Below are 22,972 nucleotides of genomic sequence, written 5' to 3'. Positions count from 1 at the left end.
ACAACCATCTGTAATGGAATCTGATGCCATGTCTGAAAAGAGCAATGGTGTATTCATATGAATAAAATAAACAAATCTTAAAAAAAAAAAGAAAGAAAGAAAAGAAAAAGCAATCCATACTCTTAACTGACGAGCTATCTCTCCAGCTCTTTGACAGGTTTTAAGGAACTCAGAGAGCTGCTGTAGGCACCCAGGTGCAGAGCTGAGGTAAACTGACAGGAAATTCAAATCCAGCTCAGACCATCATAGTAGTTAAAAGGAGACACCAAGCAACGGGGACTGTACTGAGCTGAGGCCGCGGGAGCGAGCTGAGGCCGTGGGAGCAGACCTTTTCAGTCTCTCTGCTCCTTCATTACAGCCACTGGATGTTTGAGCGACTGGTTAGCGGGGCAACTGCTCCCACAGAGTTACTTGCCCCTCATTTTTCATGAGCTGGGTAAAGAGGGCTACATCCTTTGGCTGATCTGCTGTGTTCAGTAAGCCAACAAGTCTGGCTTTCCTGAGATGGCTTTACTGTGTCCATGTCCTGATCTGCTTTGATAAGGGTCATGGGTGGTCAGACAAGGCTAATAGGTTTTCTCCTATGATGAAATAAATCGATTCAAGTGGGACAGGTCAGCCCACAGGTACCTCCTGAACTAAAACAAGGAGACCCACGCAGAAGCAGATTTATTTGGGGCAGCTCTCAGGTAGCATCGCTGGTTTCAGAGAACTGGGTGAGGGGGGAGGGGGAGGTTAGGGGAGGGGTGGGGGGGAGATAAAGAGAACACAGGTGCTGGCGGGGCCTTTTATCTGCAGCATGCAGTTGGCACACCTGGCCGCAGCAGGTGACAATGTAAGCAATTGCTAGGTCCCCTGAGAGCAGGCCAGTGGAATGGCCTATATATTAACAGGGTTAGGGTTAGGGGTTCCAGGTTTAAAGCCCAACAAAGATCTTTAACTTGTATGAACAAGTTTTAATCTACCTGTGCCTCATGATTGATGCTGGACAGGTTTGGGAGTGTGTGTATGTGCACAGATGAGATACAGTTGTCCTGTGTCTGCAGTCTCCATGAAGCCTAATGATGCTTTGTAAAATGTAGTCTCCCAGGGCAAAGCACAGCATAATATTCCACTGAGTATGGATTGCCTTACAGCAGGGTGCAGCTTGATATTCATAAATGTCCCGGGAGAAGTCTTGTGCAAGAAAACCTAAAGTAAGCCAAACCCCAAGGAAACGACATTTTATTTATTATTTATATTTGAGATAGAGTCTTGCTATGTTATTCATGCTGGCCTTCAGCCCATGATCATCCTGCTAGGATTACAGCCTAAACCACTATACCATACCTGTACTCTGTAGCTGTCTTCAGACACACCAGAAGAGGGCACTGGATCCCATTACAGATGGTGGGGAATTACCATGTGGTTGCTAGGGTATTGAACTCAGGACCTCTGGAAGAACAGCCAGTGCTCTTAACCACTGAGCCATCAACTCCTGAACTCCATTTCTTAAGCACAAATCCAAAATAGGTTGTAATGGAGAAATATTCCAAACATGTGACAATACAGAACTTGGTCAAGAAAAACAAACTGCTGCTTCTGATTAGCACTTGTAGTTGCCATGGCTCATGATTTTCAAGCCTGGCATGGGGCCCTGACAGGATGGGCTCATTGGTACGTGTACAGAGGAGATGGTTTCCTGCCCTGTAGAGCTGGGACCAACAGGGCCTGGCCTGGAGCTGGTTTCTTGGCAGCAAGCCTGATCTGCAGCCTGGAAGCCTGTGTTACCGAGAGAATCTTGTTTAGCATCAGGAAAACTGAGTTTCTGTTTGTTTTATCTAAAAGTCTTTCTCAGTGTTTTATGTGTCCTGCCACAGCCAAGGTTGCCCTGACCACAGACTTGTGGTTCCTGCCTGTGAGGGACCGGGGCTTGAGACCCTCTGGCTAGATCAACAGTTACAAACTCTCTTTTGAAACAGTTAAAAAGTTACAAAAACAAACAAACAAACAAACAAACGCCGGTTGGTGGTGGCACATGCCTTTAATCCCAGCACTTGGGAGGCAGAGGCAGGCAGATTTCTGAGTTCGAGGCCAGCCTGGTCTACAGAGTGAGTTCCAGGACAGCCAGGACTACACAGAGAAACCCTGTCTCGAAAAAAAAAAAAAGTTACTTAGATGGAGGTAAGCTTCACCTCACTAAGTTTACAAACACAGTTTGTAAGGGATCTCTCAGGAGAAAAGCCAGAGGGTCCTGGGGTCTAGGAAGGGAAGGGGAACCCAGGAAGGGAAAGGCTTTAGTCAGTCCAGAGTGAGAGAAGAACAGATTGTTCCTTTCTCAAATCCACTCTGGAGATCTGGCTGCCAGAAGCCATTCCTCATGGTGGCCCACTGTCTGACTTTGAGTGGGAGGCTCAGAGGAAAGTGCCCTGTGTCCCACTCCTTTCTCCACTGGGCCAGTGGAAGAATCGGAGCGGAGCTTTGCTGCCCACAGACTGGCTAGCCCCGGACACTGGGCCTCTGGACAGATGATCAGTGATTCCCTGGGGATCCTCAGAATCTGCTCCTGGATCTAAGAAGAGGAGCAAGGCCATGGAAAGGCTCAGGCAGCTCAGGTTGCCCCACAGATTGGCCTTGTATTGAAAAAGCTCAGGAACATAGCTGAAGACACAAGGGCTAAGCAAGGGGAGGCCATAAAAGGCCAGCTAAAGCTGGGTGTGCCCTCTGCATCAGCTTAGGCTCATGGGACATCGAGAACACACTAAGTCCAGATTTGACCCAGACACAGGAGGCAACTGTGTGCGGTGAAGGTAGATTCTTTTTCTTTTTTTTTTTTACAAGAGCACAAATCTATTTTTATTTATTTTATTTACTCTGCATTAGTTTAAATTCAGGATGGGTACGGCATCACACGGATTCTGTGTCCAATGGCCTTTGCAGGAAGGTTGCTTCGGAATTTGGCACGAACCATGCCACTGTTTCCATGGGCCCGAGTTACCTTCCCCCAGATCACTCTGGTTTTGTTTGGTTTGCCTCCATGAGTCACTGTATTGTTTTTTTGCTTTGTACACATAAGCACATCTCTTGCCTAAGTAGAACTCGGTTTCATCTCGGGCATAAACACCTTCAATTTTAAGAAGAGCTGTGTGCTCTCTTTGGTTTCGGAGACCTCGCTTGTAGCCAGCAAAAGTGGCCTTGCACCACAGCCTTCCAGACATACTTGCTTTTAGAAATCCTGTTCCCAGCAGGCCCCAGAAATATGCCCCCAAAACTCAGCAGCAGCCGAAGGTAGATTCTTTGGTGAATGGCATTGGAGCAGCTGCAGGGCTCTGGGGAAAGACAGCTAGAGATGTGTATTTCACACCAGACCCAAGAGAAACACAACGGATCAGGCATCTGAACGTGAAAGCTGAGACGCCAGCATCACAGCACAGGGAAAACTCTCTAGCCTGAATATTAAGGCATGCCTTTCTAAGGAACATTTAAAGACTCATTTAACAGGGACAAAACCCTGAGTTCTATCTTCAGTCCTGCATAAATCAGGAGTGGGAGCAAAGCTGGGAGGTGGTGGCGCACGCCTTTAATCCCAGCACTTGGGAGGCAGAGACAGGCGGATTTGAGTTCGAGGCCAGCCTGGTCTACAAAGTGAGTTCCAGGACAGCCCGGGCTATACAGAGAAATCCTGTCTTGAAAAAACCAAAACCAAAAAAAAAAAAAAAAAAAAAAAGATTAAGATATTGGAATGAATGTATTATATTATAGATACATTTGGAGTCAGTGTATATATTGGCTGTAAGGTTGGAAACAAGTGTGCCTCCAAGAGCCCTGGTAAGAACAATTAGTTCTGCTATGAGGAAGTTGTGTGGAGGTAGGGATGTGGCTTCTAGCATGTAGGTTTGTGGGGGTGGTTGGATCTCTTTAAAGTATAGTATATCTCACTCTGTAAGGAGCTTGTTTAGGGAGCTACCAGTCTGGGGCCTTTTGCAGGGGTTAATCAAAGACATGAGCAATGTTGAAGGAGATTTGAGGATGTAGAGTCCTTGGGGAGGACTGTTGTGGGGATGAGGGATGGTTTGTGTACAAGGTCGGGATCTAATAAGTAAGCATGGAGAAGCTGTACCCTAGACAGGGATGCCTTAGAAAAACATGGTGACTGATGAGAGCTTTGAGTAAGTCTGTACTGAAAATGAGGAGGGGGCTGTGAAGTTAGAGTTTCTTTGCCTCAGTAGTAAGTAGTATAGGTGTAGCCAAGGTTCGAGAGGCAAGGTGGCCAGCCTTTGGTCATCAGGTGTAGCTGTTTCAAAAAAGAGGCTATGGGGCAATATGTGTGTCCCCTCCCCACTGGCCTTGGCAGAGTATTGTAAAGCTTTGTCCTTGGTTAGTACATAAAGGAGAGAGAAGGGCTTGTGTAGGTCCGGAAGAGCTGGCATAGAGGCATGTGAAAGGCCAGACTTAAGTAGGTTTATGGGACAAAGGAGGGATTGGGAGACAAGAGTGGCTCCTTCAGAGGTCCTTTACTGGCTTCCTAAAGAGGCTGTGCAGTGAGGGAGAAGTTGGGGATCCATATATGGAAGAAGAGGCCTAGTGACGCAAGAAGTTCACACATGGTTTGTGAGGTGGGTGGCGTAGAGACCATTTGACAAAGGTCCAGACCACAATTCTCCAACATCCTTAACTTTCATCTTTGATGATTCTCACTATGCATTATGGGAGTTTCCTTCTGCTTTTCTCCTTTGGGAAATTTTGTATAAGCTTTGGTAGAATATATACAATGAATACAATGTGAATGTATACAGTGGCAGTCTTTTTAAACAAAATAATTCTTTGGAAATATCTCCACCAGCGTGGAACCACACAGAGCTATAACTCTGCCTACTCCCACACAGGAATCCCTACTGTGCCCCTCTGCACTGAGTATAGAGAAGTTAAAGCAGGAAGTCTTGGGTCCTTACGGCCTTATGGTCCTAAGGAGGAAAGCACATAACTGAAACAAACAACTGGCCCAGACCCAGAGCCCGAGCCCTTGGCAGTTGAGTGCAAGAGTTCAGTTAATAAGTATAGAACAGTTCCCACAGTTAAATCCCTGGGTACGTACGTGACTTACAGGATGAATGGCAAGGTCTGGTATGCCCCATGAGAAGCAGATCCTGGGAAGAAGTTAGAATGCTTGATCCCCCTCCACCATGTACAGGAGGAGGCACTGAAGGAATCAGGATGGTATGGCACAATGGAAAAGAGTGAAGATATCAGGACCTTCCCTTTGCGGAGCTCAGGAGGAGAACAGGCCCATATTGTAAGACTGAGGCACAAAAGAACATGACTAGGAAACAGCTCGATGCTCAGCATACTACCTGGTGCAAAGACTGCATCATGCCCTTTAAGGACTGAAAACTGCTCTTATGGGTATGTTTCTCAGGACTCGATGCCTGGCACCTCCTGACCGCAAATGCTGACCACAAAGGCTGAGAGCATGCAAGAGGAAATGTAAAAGGGGTACCTGGTGGGGTTACCAAACCTTAGAAAACAATGGGGACATAAGTGCTTGCTGAACTTACTGCTTTTGCTTCAAAGAAAAATACTGTGATAAAGTTGATGACCTCTTTCCTTCTGGATATTGAAAATTAGCGCTAAAATCGGTTAAAAAGAGTCTGTGGAAAGATCATATATTTCTTGGAATTATTAAGTCTGCTTTCAACATTGCCTGTGACTAAGCTACTATGCAGATAGAGAGTTTAAAATGTGTGACCTTTTTTTTCTTTTTTTAAAGATTTATTTATTTCATGTATGTGAGTACACTACTGTTGTCTTCAGACACACCAGAAGAGGGCAACGGATCCCCATTACAGATGGTTGTGAGCCACCATGTGGTTGCTGGGAATTGAACTCAGGACCTCTGGAAGAGCAGTCAGTGATGGCTCTTAACCGCTGAGCCATCTCTCCAGTTCCACCTTTTTTTTTTTTTCAATAAACACAGGAGCCAAGGGCAAGAGGCTATGGGTAGAGATCTGGTTTGGGTGGAGACGCCACCTGAGTCCAGGCTAAGGAGGAAACTGATGTCTGTTCTCAGGGAAGGGATGTGTATAGAACCCTTAAGCTTTGATAAGAGATCTCGGCCTAATTGTAGGAGTGGTCATTGAGGCATTAGAGTAGAATAATGGGTGAAGTATATGTCAATAAATTGGCAGACTAAGTCAGGTGTACAGAATAGATTATGGGAAATTCCTGAGACTCCTATTATTGCTAAGTTAGTAGTTTTGGTTGGCCCATGCTACTCAATGAGTAAGGAGAAAGGAGCCTTGTGTCTGCTATGAAAGAGGGGAGGGAGAAAGGGAGAATGCCGTCAGCCACTGGACCATTCACTCTGAGTTTTGATGAGCCAAGTCAGCATTCATCGGGGGCAGAGAACTGAAGCCCTTTGACTGGACCAGGGCACTGGCTGAGGAATGTCCAAAAAAAAAGTCACGGGAATGCCGGGGCAACCCAACACACAACCAACCCTTCTTCCAGTGATCCTATAATCCATTACTGGAACAACCCTTGGACGCTGTGGACTAGAGCATTCCATAGCCCAGTAGCCAGTGCGATTGCATTGAAAGTAAGGTGTGTGCATGTGTGTGTGAGTGTGTGAGTGTGTGTGTGTGAGTGCGTGTGTGAGTGTGTGTGAGTGCGTGTGAGTGCGTGTGAGTGTGTGTGTGTGAGTGTGTGAGTGTGTGAGTGTGTGAGTCTGTGTGAGTGTGTGAGTGCATGTGTGTGAGTGTGTGTGTGACTGTGTGTGTGTGAGAGTGTGTGTGTGAGTCTGTGTGAGTGTGTGTGAGTGTGTGTGAGTGTGAGTGTGCGTGTATGTGTGTGTGCACGCGTGTGTGTGTTGGGGGCTGACCCTGCTTCCTTGGGACAGTGAGTAATGAGATGGGCTGTTTTGCTGAGAGTCACTGACAGGAATTGGAAACAGGCATTCATTCTCTCATATCCTTGTGATCTCTTTCCTTTCCCTTTTGTCTTCATCCTCTCTGTTGTTAAAAGCCCTAAGATCCCTAAAAACCATGTCTAGGAGTCATTTTGAGGAGTTAGGGGTCCCTGTTCTAATCTTTGGTGCTTGTGTTTAATGCCTGGGATAAATTGACCAAGGAAATGAACATGGAGTAACAAAGGTCCCTGCGTGGGACAAGGGGATGGGTGGAGGTGGGGGGAGGCATTGCCTTACACACTAGTATACTCTGTTATTGCCTCAGTGAAGTGAGCTAAGAGTGGGATTTTCATTGGGGCCCTGGTGACCTCTTTCAGGATGGCAAAGTTAGCTCTAGAGTGAGCATTATGTTGCATGCCTTCAGCTAAATAAGTTATAATTAGCTGCAGGTGTTCTGTCCCTGTGCCAGTGTGCTGAGGATTCCAGCTTGGCTCCCTCAAAGGGACTGTCTCCTCCCTGAGGGGAGGGTGTCATTTTGTTGATGGAGTTTATCAGTGTGGTCCCTGGCTGCCTTCCAGGTGTGGTCTTTTTCGTCTTGGGTGAGGGTAAAGGTCAGGATATAGTATATTTTGTTAATCCCACTGAGTGAGAGTAAAGAACCTCCAATTTTTTTCTATCTCTTCAGTCCCTAGATTTTTATTTTTTCACTTTTTTTGTTTAACTTTTTATTGACTCTTGGAGAATTTCATATCATGCACCCCAATCCCACTCATCTCCCCACCCCCTCTGACTGACTCTTTGCTCTTTCAACCTTTATCCCCCCAAAAAGAAAAAAAATCTCGTGGAAGTTGTCACAGTGTGTCCCCCAGTGTACCCCTTCATCCACATCTCTCTGCTTGTAAATGTTCACTACAGTAAGTCATTGGTTCAAGGCCTCTGGATTCTCTACACTATCAATACTGGATCTATCAGATATCCTGTTGTTGCCCTGTGCCATGGAGATCCTGCAGCTTTGGATCTGCAGGACAGCCCCTTCACATGCTGCAGCAGTTCATAGATGGGGTAGATGTTGGCGGTAGGCTGTTGGACTCTAAGATCCAAACCAGGGGATGCGCTCCCGCAGAAACACACACAGACAGTATTTGCTGCAAAAACATGAGGTTTAATGATAATAACCAGTGCACTTGGGTTCCCTCGCAGAGGAACCCCGAGTTGAAGCTAAGAGCAGTTTTTATACAGTTTAAGAGGTGGACTAGAGAAACAGTGACTAGGCACAATATGATTGGCATAACAGTGTGACTTTTAAGCTGATTGGTCTTGGGGAATGAGGTGACAAGGACCTCCCTTGTCTGTAAGTGGCAAGGATTGGGAATGTGTCTATGTGCTCAGAGCTTTTCTCACCGCAGGTGAGTTCCCTCCCTGTGGTCTGAGGAATGTTAATCAGCTTTTTCCTTCTTCCTCTGAATGTTAATCCGGAAAGTATCCTCTAACTAAGGAATGTGCTTCTCCTGGGATGTGTCCTGGGGCAGTTAATTTTTAAGTTTAACCGAATTCCTACAAGGCCAACTGAAAGCCCTGCATCTGGGCCTGGGTGAAAGTCACAGACGTAGGGTACTTCAGACTCCTTACTATTCTGTAGAACATTGTCAAGGTCTGTAAGAATGTCAAAATCAAAAGTTCCAAACTGGGGCCAGGGATGGCCATTTGAGCTGGTCATCCCATCAACTCTCCCACACTCACACCACCAGGGTGGGCTCTCTACACGGCCCTGGACAACTCATCCAATGCTGCAGCTCTCAAGGGGTAGAGTCAGCTCTCTAGCTCTTATTCCTTTGAGACCAGCCAAACCCTCACCCACACCAGGAGGACCAGCATCATTGTATTGCCCAGGTGAGGTGCAGGGCCTGCTCTCCCTGGTGCTGTAGCAGGCGAGGGAGAGGGTAGTGCTGAGCCAGTTCTTCCACTCTTACCCCATCTGGTCTGGCTCATCTGCAACCCCTGTAACTAGGGCCAGCTCTACGGCGCTATCCAGGCAAGGTGCAGCACCTACTGTCCCAAGTCCAACCTCATATTTCTTTATCACATTACACAAGCTTTATTTACTGTCAGACTGGGCTGTCTCTCTAAAGTGGGGTTTGACAGCATTGAACAAAGGAGAAAGTCAGATTTATCTAGCTCAAGACTAGGGGGCTTTCAAGGGTTGGGGGCTTTCCAGAGGAATTTTGGTTATATAGGTACGTGGCAGAACAGCTCAAAATTATTTGACAGAACGTCTTATCAGACTGAGAATTGAGGGGAACAGGGTAAGACTTGGGGGGGGCTGAAGAGGAGGCTAAGGATTGAGCAGGAAGGGATTGTTGTTGGTAGAGGAGGGAGGAGGTCCATAAATGGGATCAAAAGCCAGGGAATTGGAGGTGGCCGTCAGGTTTGGGTCCAGGCTTTTGGTGGCAGAGGAGGAACTGGTGGGCAGAACGGGAATTGCAGAGCGGGACAAGCATGAAGGGTGAAAAAGCCATGGACGAAGGGTACTTCAGACTCCTTGCCATTCTATAGGAGAACGTTGTCTAGGTCGGCAAGAATGTCAAAATCAAAAGTTCCAAATTGGGGCCAGTGATGGCCATTATTGAGGTAGTACTGTGGCCATATATGAGTGCATAGTTAAATGGGCTTGGTGGGTTAGAGTTTGGTAAGATAGAGCTTTTTAAATTTTCCTTAAAGACAAACCAAGGAACAGTATTTTAGGACAGATAATTTAGATCTCATTTAAAAATTTTTAGTTTGAATTTGAAATGACACGCAGGCCTGGTGGAGTGTCTAATCCCACTGTCTGTGTGTCTCCTGGGTTTAGGGAAAAGAGGAAAATGATCTGAGTATTAGGAGAGCCTGACCCTATACTCCCAAGATTCAGAGGAATCACAACGCTACATGTGGGAGGTTTCCAGAACATCCAAGCCTTTGTAATCAGGGTACCCCTGAGTCAGATGCAGGCAGTTACTTTGTCCTGCAGAATTCGGGGACATGGATGGCAGTGATCTGATCGCATGGCAAAGTCCTCCCAGCCTGGAGATCAGAGAGTCAGGAAGAGGCCAGAGGAAGATGGATGGGGCTGATTCAGAGGAGAGCAGATGACTGACGTCAAGATGGGTTTATACCGAGCACCAATAAAGTCCTTAAACCAGAGTTCAGTCAGTGAGACTTGTACAACTCATGGTGGCAGAGTCCCTGAAGACCAGAGGTATTGTATCAAAACTGGTAGCTGTTTAGCCTATATAGTGAGCTTAGAGGATGTTCCTTCTCCAAAAGGAATGACCCTGAGGAGGGAGGAAGGAGGGCAGTCTGCTTGGAGGATCCTAAAGGGGTCCTGGGTTTCAGTACCAGAGATCAGAAAACAGGAAGAGACTTGATCTCAACAGGTGGAGACTGCTCTACCGGAGCATCAGGGGTCCCAGCCTTTCCTCTGGATGAAGGCTGAGTGCATTTAAAGGAGCAGGGGGAACATGTATAATATGTATGTATGTATGTATGTATGTATGTATGTATGTATGTATGTGTATGTGCATATGTATGCATGAATGTATGCATAGCTACCAGGAAGTTAGAGCTATTTTGTGGTTGCACTGGGATCAGGGAGGGTTGTTTTTGATATCTAGACATATTTTTTTGAGTGAAATGGAGGGGTCAGCCTGGGACCAAGCTATTATTTATGGCTAGGGGCTATTGGCAAGTACAGCCTGATTCAATTCCTCATGACCTGAGGCTATGATACAACATGTAGCCTGCTTTCACTGTCCCCCAATAAGTAAATCAAGGTAAAATAATTATAAATCTTTTTTTTTGGTTTTTTGAGAAATTATAACTCTTAAAATATCTTTTACAATAAACCAGTCACTAAAAGTGTTCCCTTGAGTTTTGTAGGAGACTTGAGAAAATGGACTCCAAGAAGGCTGTCTGTCTGAATGTGTAGGCTGCCATTCAGAAGCATGGGTGGGGTCATGACCAGGGGCTGTCCCTGGCATCTAAAGTGGATATGTATGTGTGTGTATGGGGGAGGGAGGGGTCAGTGTTCTGGGCTCAGCCCATGACTGCTGGGATCTGTTGCTATCTCTGAAGGGCTGAGAACCTCCAGAAACTTGACTTGGCTAATAACACCTGTGGGCTCTTAGGGTCCCAGAAACTTTTTGCTGAGAACAAATAAGTACCAATCCCTAATGTATCTACCATGCTGAGACTGCAGGGGAACTGACCTGCAGATAGAATCTTCCCTCCCAAAGTCCCCTTCTCCCTGAAAGTCCCTAAGGCCCTGGTGCCTTGGACACAGTCTCCACTCCCCCAGAGAGACTGGTATCCTTTCTTGTTCTAATTAAAGGACAGTCTAGTGTAGAAAACTTTTTTTTTTTTTTAATTTCCAAGTGACTGAGTTGAGTGAGAAGCTACCCGGCTGGTGATGTTATTGATAGAGTCTAGGGGTCTTGATCAGGTTCATTTTCTCTGCCAGTTAAAGAATTAAAAGACAGAAAAAAAAAATCTGAAACGCAGTAGGTAGCAGCAGAAAAATCTCCAACACAGCAGAAGAATCTGTAGTTAAAGGAAGGTGTTCATTAGGGGGAGGAAACAGCACACAGAGAACAAGACCCTCTGCAAAGCAGGAGGGGGACCTGGGAAGCCAAAAACTCAGTGTCTTCCTGAGGGCTGGGGGCCTTTAAAGCCCAGAAGAGTTGCTCATATGAGACCAGGAAAGGAACAATATACCTTGCAAGCAAGTTAGTAGGTGGCCAAAACAGGAAAACTATACTGTTTTAGGGTTTCTGTTGCTTCAACAAAACACTATGACCAAAAAGCATGTTGGGAAGGAAAGAGTTTATTCTGCTTACACTTCCAAATTGCTGTTTATCATGAAGGAAGTCAGGACAGGAACTCAAGCAGGGCAGGAACCTGGAGGAGGCAGCTGATGCAGAGGACATGAAGGAGTGCTGCTTACTGGCTTGCTCCTCATGCTTGCTCAGCCTGCTTTCTTATAGAACCCAGAACTACCAGCTCCAGGAATGGCATCACCCACAATGGGCTAGGCCCTCCCCCATCCATCACTAGTTGAGAAAATGCCTTACAGCTGGATCTCATGGAGGCTTTTCCTCAACTGAGGCTCCTTCCTCTCTGATGACTCTAGCTTGTGTCAAGTTAACACACAAAAGTACCCAGTACATATACCTTGCAGATTAAGGGTTCTGTTTGCTACTAAGACAGTTAAGAATCTGTCTGTCCTATGTTAAGTCCTTGCATGTTAAGGTTTCTATTTGTAACTAAGACGTTCTTGTTTTTCCTGGGAAGATTAAGGTTTCTGTTTATAGTTAAATAGTAAGTTTCTATTTGATCTATGTTAAGGTTTCTATTTGTAATTAAGTTCCCATTGCTTAGATCTGATTTAAACTGCTCCCAACGCCACTCACATGATGTAACCCTTATTCTTGTTCCTTCCCTTTCATTGTATTTTTCTAACAATGTGTAACAGCCAACATTCTCCCCCTGCTAACACCTTCTCTCTCCTATAAACGGGACTTCAAGAGGCCAGCAGGGGTTGTCTTCTCAAATCCTTACTCAGGGTGAGACAGCCAGCTGGCCAGTCCTGGGCGCACCCCAAATACAGCTTGGATTAACTGGGCAGCTGTGGATTTGGTCTCTTCTCCTCTTGAGTCTCAGGTTTAACAGACTCCTCCCCTACTTTAGGATTGGTCAGTTTATTGGTCCACAACTGTACCTTGATCTGATCTTGAACTTATTCAGGCAGTTCATCAGCAGGGGGTCCTGTGGGTGAGAGACAAAAGCTTTTTGTCTCAACTCAGGAAGATGAGGGAGAAACTAACCATCTTGGAATTCTTTATTAGCTAGCCACATCCTCTCTCCCTCTCTGTCTGCCTATTAGGAAGTCTATCTAACTCCTAGTCTCCCATTATGTCTAAAGGGTCTTAACCAGGTTCATTTAATCTGTTAAAGGATCAAAAAGCAGGCCAGGTGGTAGTGGTAAATGCTTTTATTCCCAGTACTTGGAAGGCAGAGGCAGGCAGATCTCTGAGTTTGAGGGTAACCTGGTCTACAGATCAAGTCTACAGATTACACAGAGATTACCCACAGATTACACAGAAGAAGTGTTGAGGGAAAAATAAATAAATACACTGTTGGGGTCCAGGAGTCACTCCACAAACCACAGGAACACCAATCTCAGTTAAATAGGGATGGTTTATTGAACGTACACCCAAGACTGATCGACCAGAACAACAGCTCAAAGCTGTGCACTGGACATTTCTCAGGGCCAACTTATAAGGGCTAAAATCACAAAAACCACAATGAGCTGATACACAGGTGCTGGAAGTGCTGCCTGGTGCGGCTCTGACTCAGGCCAATTAAGACATAAAGGTTGATATTGACCTCTAATTTGATGGGGCCTATGTGAAACTTATAGTTGTGGAATTTCTTAAAATTAACAAACCTTCATAACATATAGAATATAGGGCTGGAGAGATGGCTCAGTGGTTAAAAGCACTCACTGACTGCTCTTCCAGAGGTCCTGAGTTCAATTCCCAGCAACCACATGGTGGCTCATAATCATCCATAATGGGGTCTGATGCCCTCTTCTGGTGTGAAGAGAGCAATGGTGGTGTACTCATGCATAAAATAAATCTTTAAACAAACAAACAAACAAAAAAAAACCACATATAGAACATAACAGGGTATGTGGTCAGCATGCCTCTGCTCTGGGTCCTTATTTTTCTTTGTCAGTGACTGTCAGGCATATTATAGCAACAATTTAGGAAGTAGCTGGCAGGCAGGAACAAAATGGCTACAGCTATGCTTGCGGAGCAGGCCTCAGCAAAACAGCAGGAAAAAAAAAAATCTCAAATGTGCCAGGTAGCAGCTGGGAGAATCTCAGAGTCAGCATGCAGAATCCGATGGTGAAGAAATGCACATAGAGATGTGGAAATGCACGTGGACCGCCTGGGGAAGGGGAGAGGAGAGGCCGATCCAGGGCTCTCTTTGTTTTCTTTTGTTTAACTTTGAAAGGTCTTCTTCCCCTGATTTAGAGTTTGTCAGTTTCAACAAAGACAGGCTGGCTGTTTGGCTCCCAAGTGTTGTGTAATCATGTTCTGATCTGGCCTTCAATTCATCTTTCAGGCCCATTAGCAAGGGGTTCAACTGATGAGAGAGAATAAGGAAATATAGTAGGAGATACTGGATCTGTTTTGTTTTCTGTAGTCACCTAATCGAATTTTATTTTAAACTGTTATTGCTACTGTAGCCCCAAGCTATTGACGCTCTGGCCCTCACTTGCAGGTTCCCGGGCAACTAAAGAAAAGTAAACATTAGCTTTGCCCTTTCCTGGAATTTAAATTACCATATGAAACAGTGATGATATCTGGTTTTGGCTCTAAAGTCTACTCTCTGGTCTTGGGTGGAGACCAAGCTAACCAAAAGGAGATAGGAGGAATCTTTGTGATTAATGAGATACAGTACTTTTCATTCCCAGAAGCCTCTCAGGGTAGCTGCTTGCAGCTGCTTACATAAGGCAGCACTTTTGAGTCTCCGCCATGTGCCTGCCTGCTGTCCTTATTTAGTGTCATCGAATTTGGGGGACACAACCCTATCCCCTAGCCCTGTCCCAAGTCAGTGCAGCCACCTGCCCTGTACAAGCCAATTATAAGAGCCAAATTAAATGTAGAAAGCAAATGATTTATTAAATGTAGCTACACTGGGAGGAAGGACAAAAAGACCTGCAAATCTCCCATGTCCCATCATCAAGTCTGGAAATGAGATTGAAGTCTAAACTTTTTAAAAAGTTTTTATTTTTATTTTATATGTAGGTATTTCTGCCTACATGTTTGCCTGTACACTACATGTGTGCAGTGTGAACGGAGGCCAGAAGAGGGAAACAGATTCCTTAGAGAGGGAGTATTGTGAAGCATCCTGTGGGTGCTTAGAATTGAATCTGCTAAAATCTTTAGGGGCTGCTTTAAAATCGAATCCACTTGAATCCTGTTAAAAGAATCCTGGAGCTTCCCTTGCAGCCAGGCAAGGTAACTTCCTTAAGAGGGACCAAGGTAGGAAGAGTGAACTCCTGGCTGTGGTCCTTCTCACTCCTAAAAAAGGGTTACAGCTATCTTTTCCCACTGGCAGATGCCTCAACTTCCAGCAGGTTAGATTATGTCGCCCCTGGCCAACTGTATCAATAAACATGGTGTTAGTATTCTGTCTAAATTCCACCTCCACAGTTACCTGGCAACAGCCAGGTATGCTCCTCCCCACAGTTACCTGGCAACAGCCAGGTAGGCCTGCCCACTATAAATGGGGCTGCTTGCCCCCCTCCTCTCTCTCTTAATCTTTTGATCTCTTGCCTGTAGCTTTTCTCTGCCCCCTTTCCCTCCTCCGCCCTCTCTCCATGTAGTCATGGCTGGCCTCTACTTCTCTGCTCTCTGCTCTCTCTCTTCTCTCTTCTGGCGGGGCGGGGGCGGCGGCCCTCTCTCTCTGCCTCTACTACCCTCCTGGCTCCCCTCCCCATACCCTGAATAAACTCTATTCTATGCTATACCTGCGTGTGACTGGTCCCTCAGGGGGAAGAGATGCCTCGGCATGGGCCCCCTGAGACATCCCCTTCCTCCATACCTCTCCACACATCCACAGGACATACTCTTTATCTCTTTATCTTTTTATAAACACAACACATGGTCCCATCTGAGGACATACTCCACGTTTTTTTCTGCCTTCCATCTCTTTAATCTGCCTCAGAAATCTACCATTCTGGATTAACAAAAGCAACTACATCTATAACCTGGAAGGGTGGTTATTAATAAGTGTTAGCATTCTGTTTAAGCTCTGCCCCACAGTTACCTGGCAACAGCCAGGTAAGCCTGACTCACTATAAAAGGGACTGCTTGCCTCCTCCTCTCTCTCTTGCTCTCTCTTGCTATTGCCTTCCATTACCCCCTCTCTCCACGTGGTCATGGCTGGCCTCTACTCTTCTACTCTCTCTGCCTTCCCCTGCCTCTACTACCCTCTTGACTCCCCTCCCCATGCCCTGAATAAACTCTATTCTATACTATATACTGTGGCTGGTCCCTCAACCGGAAGGGATGCTTCAGCATGGGCCCGCTGGGGCACCCTTCCCCCATACCTTACTACATCTCCACAGAACATATCCCCTCTCTCTTTACCCTTTTATAAACATATCAATAAGAATAGGAAGTTAACTGGGGATTTTGCCCAAACTCAGTCCAGGAATCTAATGATAACCAAAGAATGCGTATGGTTTGACATTACAGAGCAGCACCAGAGCTACACCAGGTACTTTGTGAAGTGAGTCTTTGACAGAGACTACTCTTCTTTTATTTTTTATTTTCTTTATGAGTACACTGTAGCTGTCTTCAGACACACCAGAAGAGGGCATCAGATTCCATTATAGATGGTTGTGAGCCACCATGTGGTTGTTGGGAATTGAACTCAGGACCTCTGGAAGAGCAGTCAGTGCTCTTAACCACTGAGCCATCTCTCCAGCCCCTACTATTATTTTTCATGACTGTAGTGACAGCTACCACCAACCCATGAAGAGCCTGCCCAACTCCATTTTGAAGGTGTTGTGTTTTATAAAAAGATAAGAGAGGAAGGGGTATGTTTGGTAGAGTTGAGGTATGGTGTGGGGGAAGGGGTGCCTCAGTGGGGCCATGGTGAGGCAATCCCTTCCCCTGAGGGACCTTCCACATGATTGTATGGTATAGAATAAAGTTTATTCAGGGCATGGGGAGGGGAGCTGAGAGCGGAGAGACAGAGAAAGGCAGAGAGAGAAGAGGAGTAGAGTTCAGTCATGAGCTTGTGGAGAGAGGTGGGGGAGGGGAATGGAGAGAGACAGGAGCGGGAGGAAGAGGATAGAGCAAGAGCGCAAAAGAGAGAGGAGACAAGCAACCCTTTTTATAGTGAGTCAGGCATACCTAGTTGTTGAAGCAAGCTTGATTTTATTGGCGTGTACTCATGAGCTGCCCAGAAACTGCCTCTTAAGTCAGATTAAAGACAGCAGCACCAAGTTAACTTGGTAACTGTGGGGCAGAGCCTAGACTAAATGCCAGCAGAAGGCAGGAGTCATTATCCTGTATTGTTAAAGATAAGTTCTGTTTATTCTAAGACCTGAGTTGCTCTTTTTAAGTCTGTTTCCTGAAGCCTGACTTCCCCTTACAGATGACCTTGACTTATTTTTGAGAATACCCCTACCCTTCCTGACCCTCCTCTTCACAAGGCAACCCTGTAGAGTTTATGTTTGCTTCTTTGTTTTGAGGTCTGTATTTCTGTATTGTTCCATTGTCTCTCTTCTGTAACCTGCTTTTCAATTACTTGTGATTTTACTCCTTAAAAAGGCCCTAAGAATGCCGGGCAGTGGTGGCTCACACCTTTAATCCAGCACTTGGGAGGCAGAAGCAGGTAGATTTCTGAGTTTGAGGCCAGGCTGGTCTACAGAGTGAGTTCCAGGACAGCCAGGCCTATACAGAAAAACTCTGAATCGGAAATCCCCCCCCCCAAAAGAAAAGGGGGGTGGGGGAGTGGGAGGGTGGGGGGAAAGGAAGAAATGGACTTGATGCTGCTGTCTTTACTCTGACTTTCTGGGCAGCTCATGAGTACACACCAATAAAATCAAGTTTGCTTCAAATTTGGCTCAAAATTGTGGTAGTAGTCTTATTCTCCCCAGTGGGATTAACACCTGCCATCTGACTACCTGGTCTGTGCATCAAGGACTCACAAATAGGGACAAACAGGGAACTGCCAACTGCCTTGGTGCTTCATATTTTTTCAACATCCACTATTGACGACGCTTACGCAACTGCTATCTGCCTGTCCTGTTTGACTATCTAAATCTGCTGTTTATTCATCCATGCATCCACCTACCTATCCACCCTTCCACTTACCTATCTACCCACAAATCCACACGTCTACCCACCTATCCACCCACAAACCCACATATCTACCCACCTATCTATCTACCTACCCATCCACCCACCCATCTACCCACCCCACACATCTACCCACCCACACTTATCCATCCACCTACATACACACACACACACACACACACACCGCTACCCAGCTATCCATCCATCCACCCATACATCTACCCACCCACCCACCTACCACCCACACACCCACATACCTACCCACCTATCCACCCACCCACCTACCAACCCATCTTCTCACCCACGACATCCTCCCACCTACTTCCTTGTGTGGATCCAGTCTTGCTCTTTTATCTCTACAGCTTCACTCTCAAGCCTGTGCCTTTCTGTGGCCTGACTTGCAGCCACTGTAGAGTGAAAAATTATAGATACTGGGTATATAGAATCCTTTTAGACATATAAAATATTCTTTAGGCTTTCTTTATAAAGACATGGAGAAACCGAGCCATGAAGCAAGTTAAGAATGTAGAAAGACCAGTCACCATTACTGGAACTGGCCGACCGCAAAGAGAAAGGAAAGAATGCAGGTGAGCTAGATAGAACCAAGCTGGGAACCAAGCTGAGAACCAAGCTGGTAACCGCAGTGACAGGGCAAGGCCACAGTAACAGGGCAGGACCACATTCTTGAGAAAGCTTAGTGTACAGAGAGAGTTTTCACAAGACCCTGACTCACGTAGGTTGGGTTCCTTTGGAATGTTCCACTATTTTTATGTTATGCCACCTTAACAACCCCTCATCCCCCTCCCCATTCCTTGGTTTGTGGTTTTTCCCCTTAAAAACCCCTCTCAAACTGGTTGTCGGGGTCAATTCAGCTCCTGCATGGGCATACGAATTGACCGGCAGTTAGCTGTCACATGCCCTAATAAACCTCACTATTGCTCCGGTACACGGTGTCTCGAGCAGATTACTGGGTGGTTGAGACTTTCTGAGACTTGAGTGAGGGTCTCCCCTCTGCGGAGGTCTTCACCACCATAGGGTTTCCAATTTCTTTCCTGTTGTTTGGTGGGTTCATTACCTACTGGGACACACTTTAGATATTTCCATCAACTTCCTTGAGATTCCCAGGACTTGGGAAACCTCCCAAACCTCGCTGTGGCCTCTTCATACTCTCACAGCCATCCTGTAACCTACACACAGATCTACTGTGTGATGTGTAACGTATGACTGAGAGTTAATATTAAGATAGGAACCAAACTGTTTGCCTTGGTCAGGATTCTCAAAGAAAGCAGGGCTCTTTAGGAAAGGACTGCTGCTGAAACTCCCTGTACCTTGGAAACGTATGCTTATTTAACAAATTCTGACTTCATAGAAAGATCCAAAGGTGTCCACCACTGAATCTGACATTGCACTCTGGGGATTTCCCTGCTGTTGTAGAACCTGCCCAACAGGTCCACTACACTGGTGACACTTGGATACCTATAGGGTGTTGTTTAACTCTGTAGCCAACAAGGTTTACTGGCCATACAAGCTGAAGTTCTGGTTGGAGACATTTTTCTTTCTCAGTCAGTTTCAGAGCCTTCCCAAACTGGAGGGGTCAGGAAAAGTACAGCTGGTTTGTTTGTTCTTCTTGATATTCTCCTGTCTGGAGCCAACATCTTCGGGGGGGGGGGGGGGCCTCTCTCTATCAAATCTGATTCTTATTACTTTGGAAGGAATCCAAAGCCTTTCTTTCCAGTTAACACAAACCTAAAGCCTCTCTCCCAACATAGCACGTCTTTTGTCCAGCTGTCTAAAGCCATTGAAAGTATAGACAGATTCAATCCTACAGCCTCTTTTCTATTTAGATCTGCTCTATTTTGACCTCTCTCATAGAGGATGTGTAATACCATCATAACCATTAAACTTATAACTATCTTCATTTTGATAATTTAAAACAATTTAAAGCAATTAAAACTATCTAAAACTTTTATTATTATTATTATTATTATTATTATTATTATTATTATTCATTTGCCAAGCCCTGCATAGTCATGGAAAGGACAGAGTGACATGGAAGTGACATGATTCCTCCCCTTCCCCCCTCCCCGGACAGAGCCAGCAGGCCATGGACCTCCATGAGTGCTGCTGGCTGTGAGGATTGTTTGATATATATATATTTGTGTGTGTGTGTGTGTGTGTGTGTGTGTGTGTGTGTGTATCCAGTTCCAGAGGATTCAATGATCTCTTCTGGCCTTTGTGGGCACCAACCACGAAAGGGGTACTATAAGGAGCAGGCCCTTAAACAGGACCAACTCCATTTTGTAATAGGAAACTTGTAGAGACATGTCTGGTACTTGTAAAGATAAGTCTGGAAGTAAAAGTTGTGCTGTGATAACCAGCTGTGATGAGGTCCTGGCGATAACAGACATGAGTGGTTATCTGCCGTGCACGTTAGGAGTAACACCAAATCCAACATAAAAGAGGAGCCCGATCGGAGCACTTCATCATACTTGTAGCCATGACTGGCCAATGTGATCCTCCGGACAAAGCTTCCTCAGCACCCGGTCATTGAAGAGTTAACTGAGAGACCTATGCCTCCAGCTTCTTCAGGGTCAAGCACCCTATGAGGTCAAATTAGCAATTCAACTATCTGGAAGCCGCAGCCTGACCCCACCTTCCTGGACTCCAGACCTCTAACCCAAAACCATCAAAAGGACTCAGGTCATATAACCCATGAATGATGTGTTTATTGCTATGCTTATTTCTTTGGTAATTAGCAACTTATTATTTGTGTTTATTGTGCATATTGTTAGAGGCAATACATAGGAAATGTGGCAATATCTTGTTGTAGCAATAGCCTTAGCATTGATGATAATATATTGCTTGCTGTGCATTATCATTAAAGATGTAACTGAGTCCCAAAACCTCTGTCTTTGGCGTCTCTCTCTTCTCTCTTGAGGAGCTGATAATCTCACAGTCAAATCCAGTATATGATCCCTGATTGGAGCAGGACCTGTCACTCCTCTCCCGGAGGGGGATTCTAACCCCTTATCAATAGTCTGCTTGTAACAGACAAGAGTCCCTGCTCCGACAGGTACACAGACATGAAGTAGAAGTTTCTGGTATTGCCATGTGATGCAGATTCACGTCGTGTTTTGCTGAGGCAAGACCTGTGGGAGGACACGTGATGTTTGGAGAGAGTATAAATAGGACTCAATGGACAGAGACAGGTGCTTGCATCCCTTGCAATGCTTTGTTGATCTCATGTCTTCACTGACCTTCAGAAAGGCACGGCAGAGAACTTCCTGCATCCTGCTATTTCTGGTAGATCCAGCTGTCTGTGCCGACTTGGTGGAGGCCTAGGTGTTTCTGCTGGATCGTGCACGTGTTTGGTGACTTTCTTTGAACTGGACTGCTGGTATCCTAACAGTGGAGACTGGAGCTACTTCTAAACAGGTCCACATTCCCTTGTCATGCTCCCCATCTTTTTTTCCTCAACTTTTGGACAGTGGACTAGATGGGGACTTGAAGCATTTGAGAACCCCTATTAAAGTAGGTTTTGAAAAGTCTAAGCCTACACAGACATACATGCAGGCAAAACACACATAAAAATAAATGAATCTTTAAAAAAAAACAACAACACTAGACAGGGTGGATGTAGCTTTGAGTTCTTCTGCAAACAGTCAAAGCTCAACTCAATATTGATAGTCCCATCCTAGGAAAGTAAGTCAGAGTGTGCTAACTAACTCTCACCAGGGCTCAAGAGCCTGTTAGTGGAGCCCCTGCCATGAGGATAGTTCTGGGTCTAGGTATTTGCTCACATTAAGAGAACGCAATGTGCCGGGCTGTAGTGGCGCACGCCTTTAATCCAGTACTTGGGAGGCAGAGACAGATGGATTTCTGAGTTCGAGGCCAGCCTGGTCTACAGAGTGAGTTCCAGGACAGCCAGGGCTACACAGAGAAACCCTGTCTCAAACAACAACAACAAAGAGAGAGAACGCAATGTAACTAACATTCTGGAAAATGAAGGAATGAATGTATTTACAATTTTGCTCAAAACTAGAGAGAGAAATCCTATCTGGCTTTGGCTCTGCTATGCTTGCAGCTGTGCGCAACAGATTCTACTGACTTCTAAACCTAGGTGTTGGCGGCTCAGGTTGGGCAGGAGGATTTTTATAAGTAACTAGAATACATAATGATTTCCAGGGCAGCCAGAGCTACACAGTGAAACCCTGTCTCAAAAGACAACAAAAGAAATTCCTTTTAGCAATCAACAATAGCAATCTGATCACTGTTCAAATGTAAGCTATCTCTGTCGCCAGGTGAGATTTAGCAATTATCTGCCATCCAGAGAACAAGGCAACAGCCTGGATGCCACCTATGTTTTTTAGCAGTAGCAGTTGGCGTCTTCTGTGTTTCCATCATGAAAGGGAATCATGGACTATATCTAAATTCACATGAGGACTTTTGAAACCGTGTATACATCCACAATTGTCATAAAAACAGTACTGTTAATACAACTTTACATTAACTTAACAATTGCACATCTTATAACGTAACCTGTTATTTTGTATACTAACATAAAACATTAAATAAAAAAATGTGTACACATAAAGTCTTCTGATTAAAGATTTCACTTTTAAAAAGTAAAAGGCATTACTTAGGAGGTCTCCAATTTTAGTTCTATTGTCATATGTTAAGATATTTCTGGAGAAGAGAGATGGCTCAGTAGTTAAGAGCACTGCTTGCTCTTATAGAGGTTTAGTTCCCAGTTCCAAGAATCTGATGCCCTCTCCTGGTCTCTGTGAGTACCCACCCACACATGTGGCATATAAACACAGACACGCTGGGCGGTCGGTGGTGGCGAACGCCTTTAATCCCAGCACTTGGGAGGCAGAGGCAGGCGGATTTCTGAGTTCGAGAGTTCGAGGCCAGCCTGGTCTACAGAGTGAGTTCCAGGACAGCCAGAACTACACAGAGAAACCTTGTCTCGAAAAACAAAAACAAACAAACAAAAAAAAGAGAGAGATATGTGTGAATGTGTTCATACAGAGCTATCTACACAGATACTGATTGGGTCAGTCATCCTTAAAACCAAAGACTGAAAGTTCAAAGCAACAATAATTATACAGCATGACTATTTTATGGTTCAAATATCAAATAGATTTGATATTTATACAAATTACAGACT

The 22,972-nt window shown here is 45.5% G+C and overlaps 1 pseudogene; it reads right to left on the bottom strand.

Annotated features, from left to right (window-relative positions):
* Positions 1-2,869: 2,869 nt before the first annotated feature.
* LOC114638510 lies at positions 2,870-3,208 on the bottom strand (annotated as a pseudogene).
* Positions 3,209-22,972: the final 19,764 nt, after the last annotated feature.

This window comes from Grammomys surdaster, unplaced genomic scaffold (genome assembly GCF_004785775.1).
Source record: "Grammomys surdaster isolate TR1022 unplaced genomic scaffold, NIH_TR_1.0 125603, whole genome shotgun sequence".
Classification (NCBI taxonomy): domain Eukaryota; kingdom Metazoa; phylum Chordata; class Mammalia; order Rodentia; family Muridae; genus Grammomys; species Grammomys surdaster.
The sequence above is the reverse complement of the archived record's forward strand: the minus strand, read 5'-3'. Positions and strand labels throughout refer to the sequence as shown.